Source organism: Boleophthalmus pectinirostris, unplaced genomic scaffold (genome assembly GCF_026225935.1).
Source record: "Boleophthalmus pectinirostris isolate CB_2022bp ecotype Guang Dong unplaced genomic scaffold, ASM2622593v1 HiC_scaffold_20, whole genome shotgun sequence".
NCBI lineage: Eukaryota > Metazoa > Chordata > Actinopteri > Gobiiformes > Gobiidae > Boleophthalmus > Boleophthalmus pectinirostris.
In genome coordinates, this window is record NW_026571153.1 from 943808 (window position 1) to 950014 (window position 6207).

Here is a 6207-nt window from a genome sequence, read left to right on the forward strand (position 1 = left end):
GAACAGCCTAGAACCTCACGGAACCAGATCACATACACAGATTACATGTACTGGAGTAATCAGAGTACAAATGATGAGTAACTGTATTCAGTTACAGTTACTGTTTCAGTGAGTGGTAATTGGATTACAGTTACTTTGTTGAAATAAATGGATTACACGTCGGGATTTTACTGTTTTCACGTTATTTTTATTTTATTTTATTTATTTATTTATTTATTTCGGTAATTCCACTCATTGCTAAACCAGGAAGACTAAACCAGGTCTAAACTAGATCTAAACCAGGTCTAAACCAAGACTAAAACAGGATTTAACAGGACCATGCTGCGTGGACGTGTTTCCTCCTCTTTTATCAATAATATTTTTAATACAGTTAAGTTTCCTCGTCTTTGCTTCTCTACAGCAAATCAAGTAATCCAAAGTAATCAGATTACATTACTCACTTTAAGTAATTTAATGGATTACGTTACAAACTACATTTTGGAGTATGTAATCTGTAATCTGTAGGGGATTACATTTTAAAAGTAAACTTCCCAACACTGGTTATCACATCATCTTTGTCCTTCTGTTAAAGGTTGTACAGAGGATTTTTTATTTTTTTGTTGTTGTTGTTTCAAATTGTCAGTGAAAGTTTTAAATACCATCACAGAGACGCAGCAGCTTTGTAATTATGATGATCAACAACAAAACAACTTTTACTTGGTTCCCATTGGGAACAAACTTTTCGGTTCCTGAATGCTCTGATTTCCGGCGTGAACATGTGAGTCGGTTAAATATTAGGTTTGGGAACTGGAACCGGCACGATTCTGTGTCGACCTGAAAACACCTTCTAAGATTAAACATCAGTGAACACGTCATGAATGAACTGACAGCACAACTGTTTCCTTAATTATCCCAAACAAAGGTGTCCCAGTTTTTGATTCATAAAATCTGGTCACCCCAGACTGAGTGAGTGTGACGTCACCCACAGTGTTCAGCTCCAGTCAAATGAAGCTCATCGAGGCTGCAGTAATGGGCCCATATTTGGAATTCTGATCAGCAGCGAGGCTGCTGAAGGTAACGCTCCTTCCTGCCCACGCCGCTGGTTTAGCAGGGGGCGGGCGCTTAGTAAGGCTGTCAGTCAAACCTGGTGCTAACGGCAGCGGGTGTGACCAGAGAATAAAAACCCCTGACCTGTCTGTTATTTATGTTCACAGAGTTCATACAGAGACGGGCAAACCTTTTTCAATACAAAATGAACTGAAACCAGAGTAGATGGAACCATAAACAGCTCACTTCCTGTTTGGAACGCAGCAGCGAGTGGAATATTTATGTGAGAGTGTACAAAAGCTTCTATTCTCCATGTGAGGCTGTTTTGTCTGGAATGTTCCACTAAATCCAAAGAAAGTGTCAGAACAGTGAACAGGACACGCAGCAAAACTAAAAGCTACAATATGTACAAGATCATCATCATCATCATCATCATCATCATCATCATCATCATCATCATCATCATCCCCCTTAAAGGCTTTAAGTCCAAGCTGAACACATCAGACACTTCCTCAGTAATGTGAGGAAGCTTTTCTTCAACTCTTATTATGTCTTTTTATTGTTGTTTGCATGTACGAGTCTGTATATGTGTATATGTGTATATATGTGTATATATGTGTATATATATGTGTATATATGTGTATATATTGTAAGTATGTGTATATATTTGTAAGTATGGACTAGTATTGTATGTATTAGGGATGGGACATTAAATAAAAAACTTAAAATGTGGAATTCTCTGGAATTATTAGTCTGTCAACTCTACATAAACTGCAGTGATCCTGGACGCGGCTCTTTACGCTGGACGTCCACTGGTCTATGTTTTCACTAAGATGGAAAGACGTCGAATCAAAACTCGAGATTGATCAATATGTGGGAATAAACAAGACAAGGTTCTTTCTTTTTCCCATACCTCCCAGCCCTAGGTTACAGGCTTTTCTCCTTTGGTTTGGTCGTGGTAAAATTTGGCAAAAGAGTTCTTCTTCAGCTCAGCAGCGACACACAGAATATCAGTGAATTTCTCTCTGAAAGTGAAGAGAAGATTTTGAGTGTCTGTGGAGACTCTGTAGAAGGAGAGAACCCCGGACATGTGGTCCAGATAAACAGCCAGTCGACTGGAGCGTGAGCAGTGGACGGAGGGAACAGGGAAGCTCTTGTTGTCATGGAGACAGTAGCAGCCCTCTTCAGAACAAACAAAACTCCAGGACTTGTGGTTTAGTCCCAGTCTAAACTCTGCGTCCTCCTCTCTGCTCCAGTTTGTTACTCCGATGTTGAACGGCTCAGAGGCTTCGATCTCCCAGTAACAGCGTCCGCTCAAACCCTGTGCCCCTCGCACCAGCACCAAGTCTGGGCCCTGGTCAGAGCGGGACACTGCCCTCTGCTGGTCTGAAAACTGCACCTCTGCACAGGGCGAGGCCCAGGTGAACTCACACAGATCTGTGGAGGACAAACACACAAATAAAATCACATATTTAATCAACTTGTGAAAGGTGGTTTCACCCTGAGTCTAGTCAGGTCCATGTAAAGGTCTTTAGATCTGTGTGTGTGTCTGGACCGTGTTTAACAGCTGCTCTGAGGAAGATTTAAACAGGTGGTTTTAGGTTTGGGTCACTGAAGGAGTTTGGAGCAGAGCTTCTCATCTGATGAAGCAGATTGGACCAACTTCATATCACTGACTCTGTCTGCGCAGGAAGAACTTGTTCAGTCTGAGGGCCTCAACTTCCAACACACATCATCCTCAAGGGACATTTATCCAAAGAAAAGACCACAGTGGAGAGGACCAAGGAACACGTGTCCACACACGTGTCCACACATGTCCACACACGTTGTCCACACGCGTGTCCACACACGTGTGTGGACACGCATGTGGACACATAGTCACTTGTGCTTCCGTTTGCCTGAAGTCTGTTTTCATGGTAATAAGTTCGTGGGTCAGCTGATTTTAGTATGATTAGTGTTGACTTCATGAACCATCCTAAAGTTTTACAGATCTGTGTGTGAACTAGTTCAGTCTGTACATGGCAACATAAGACATGAAATAATAAATAATAAATCTACATAAGTCTAAGTTCTCTTACATTTCTTCGGTCCTGGGATCATTCTGTGACTTCCTCCATGAGACACACTGCAAACAAAACATCATGTACATTGTTAAACAGTCCAGGTTCTCAGGGCTGATGGAGGTTTGTGAAACTCACTCAATCTGGAGGAGGTTAAACTGAGGCTCTTTCTTTAGTTCACTCAGGGCTGATTCTCCTGACTCCAGGTGGTTATAACTGAGGTCCAGCTCCTTCAGATGAGACGGGTTTGATTTTAGAGCCGAGACCAGAAAACCACAACCTTTTTCTGTCACAAGACAAGCAGACAACCTGAAACACACCAGGTCATGAGAACATGCAGGACCAGAGTCAATAATGACAGGTGAGGTGTATATAGTGACGGTGAGGTGTATATATAGTGACAGGTGAGGTGTATATATAGTGACAGGTGAGGTGTATATAGTGACAGGTGAGGTGTATATATGACAGTGATGATATATAGTGACAGGTGAGGTGTATATAGTGACAGGTGAGGTGTATATAGTGACAGGTGAGGTGTATATATAGTGACAGGTGAGGTGTATATAGTGACAGGTGAGGTGTATATAGTGACAGGTGAGGTGTATATAGTGACAGGTGAGGTGTATATAGTGACAGGTGAGGTTGTATATATGACAGGTGAGGTGATGAAGGTGAGGTGTATATATATAAGTGACAGGTGAGTGTATATAGTGACGGTGAGGTGTATATAATGACAGGTGAGGTGTATATATAGTGACAGGTGAGGTGTATATATAGTGACAGGTGAGGGGTATATATGACAGGTGAGGTGTATATAGTGACAGGTGAGGTGTAGTGACAGGTGAGTGTGACAGGTGAGGTGTATATAGTGACAGGTGAGGTATAGGTGTGAGTAGTGTATATAATGACAGGTGAGGTGTATATATGACAGGTGAGTGTATATATAATGACAGTGTATTATAATGACAGGTGTATATATATGACAGGTGTATATAATACAGGTGAGTGTATATAATGACAGGTGAGTATATATAGTGACAGGTGAGTGTATATATAGTGACAGGTGAGGTGTATATAGTGACAGGTGAGGTGTATATAGTGACAGGTGAGGTGTATATAGTGACAGGTGAGGTGTGTATATAGTGACAGGTGAGGTGTACCTGAGTGTTGTGAGTCTGCAGGTTGCACTTCTCAGTCCCTCACAGAGCAGCTTCACTCCAGAGTCCTGCAGGTCGCTGTTGCTCAGATCCAAAAGTGTCAGAGACGAATGTGGAAACGTCAGAGCTGAAGAGAGAAGCTTCAGAAAAGCCTCAGTCACTCTGCAGTCGGACAGACTGAAGACACAAACACTTATTAGACTGTGGTCACACACTGGTCTGTAGGGCTGTAGTCCTCTAATTGTTTATTGGATTAATTGGTCGATGGTGTCTTAAGATGAGTGTCTACACTGGGATTTCATCCGTCTGTGAGGAAAGGTTTCTGATTGTGGAAAAACTCGTGAGTTGTAGCTAAAAATCGCGAGTCGTGGGTCTCAGAGTGAGACCGGGCCAAAGGTCAAATGTAGAGCTTGGTCTTGGGGGCATCAGTCTGAGCAGGGACTCCCAGACTTCCTTCACCCCAGACACTTCCTCCAACTCCTCCGGGGGGACCCTGAGGTGTTCCCAGGCCAGTCCAGAGACATAGTCCCTCCAGTGTGTCCTGGGTCTTCCCCGGGGCCTCCTCCCGGTGGGACATGAACACCTCCTGAGGGAGACGTCCAGGAGACGTCAGAACAGACGTCCTCCCCTCAGACGCTCCTCTCCACGTGGAGGAGCAGCGGCTCTACTCCGAGCTCCGAGCTCTGTCTCTAAGGGAGACGCCCGGACGCCCTGCGGAGGAAACTCATTTGTGTCGCTTGTATCGGCGATCTGGTCCTTTCGGTCATTACCCAGAGATCATGACCAGAGGTGCTTTGCCTTTTCAGCTCAGCTCCTCTTCATCACAACGGTCTGATACAGCAACCGCATCACTGCCCACGCTGCACCTGTCCACCTGTCAATCTGCCCACGCTGCACCTGTCCACCTGTCAATCTCACGCTCCATCCTCCCCTCACTTCAGAACAAGACCCTGAGATACTTGAACTCCTCCACTTGAGGCAGAGACTCTCCACCCGCCGGGAGACGACAAGACGTCTTTTCAGATCGAGAACCACGACCTCGGATTTGGAGGAGATGATCGTCATCCCAGACGCTTCACACTCGGGTCAAACTGTCCCAGAGCTGCAGGTCCTGGTCTGATGAAGACAACAGGACCACATCATCTGTGAACAGCAGTGATGATCCTGTGGTCCCCAAACCGGACCCTCCGACCCCTGACTGCGCCTAGAAACTCTGTCCATAAAAACAATGATCAGAACCGGTGACAGGGGCGGCCCTGGCAGAGTCTAACATGCACCGGCAACAGGTCTGACCGTCTTTAATTATTTAGAACTGTTAACTAAAGACAGGCCAGAGGAGTTTTGTATTAATTTGGAAATCGGGAGAAGGAGCCCTCAGTTAACCTGTCACTGAAACACAGAGCTGGAGACTATTTGCTCAGACAAACTCATAGCCACGACTGATGGTGAACACCAACGACATCCAACAACCTTATAAGAGACAAAAAAATACACAGTGGACACCAGGCTTTAGTCGACCAAAATTTCTGTCAGTGAGGAGGTCAGTGCGTCTACAGACTATGACTATTTAACAGCTTCAGTGGAGATTTCAAATGTCCAAACTGAGCTCCCCCTGCAGGTGTGGTCTTGGTAGTTCAGTGTGGGTCAGATACACAGAGGCAGAAAATAGTTTAGAGAGTTTTTGACAGGACATAGTCGTCTACAGCCCTACTGGTCACAAACACTAGAGCTCATCACAGCTGGTTTTGATTTCTGTACTTACTTGGCTTTCCTGCAGCTCCTGACAGCAGGTATGAGCCTCCGCCGTCCCTCCTCTGAAGTGTTGTAGCTCTTTAGATCGAGTTCTTCCACGACGCTCTTAGAAACCTGCATGATGAAGGCCAGAGCAGAGCAGTGCAGAGGAGTCAGATGCACTCGAGCTCTGTCGTCTGATTTCAAATACTCCTGTATCTCTTCACTGATCT

The 6207-nt window shown here is 44.7% G+C and overlaps 1 pseudogene; it reads right to left on the reverse strand.

Moving 5' to 3' along the window:
- Positions 1-256: 256 nt before the first annotated feature.
- LOC129409877 (NLR family CARD domain-containing protein 3-like) overlaps positions 257-6207 on the reverse strand; it is a 14238-nt pseudogene continuing 8287 nt past the window's right edge.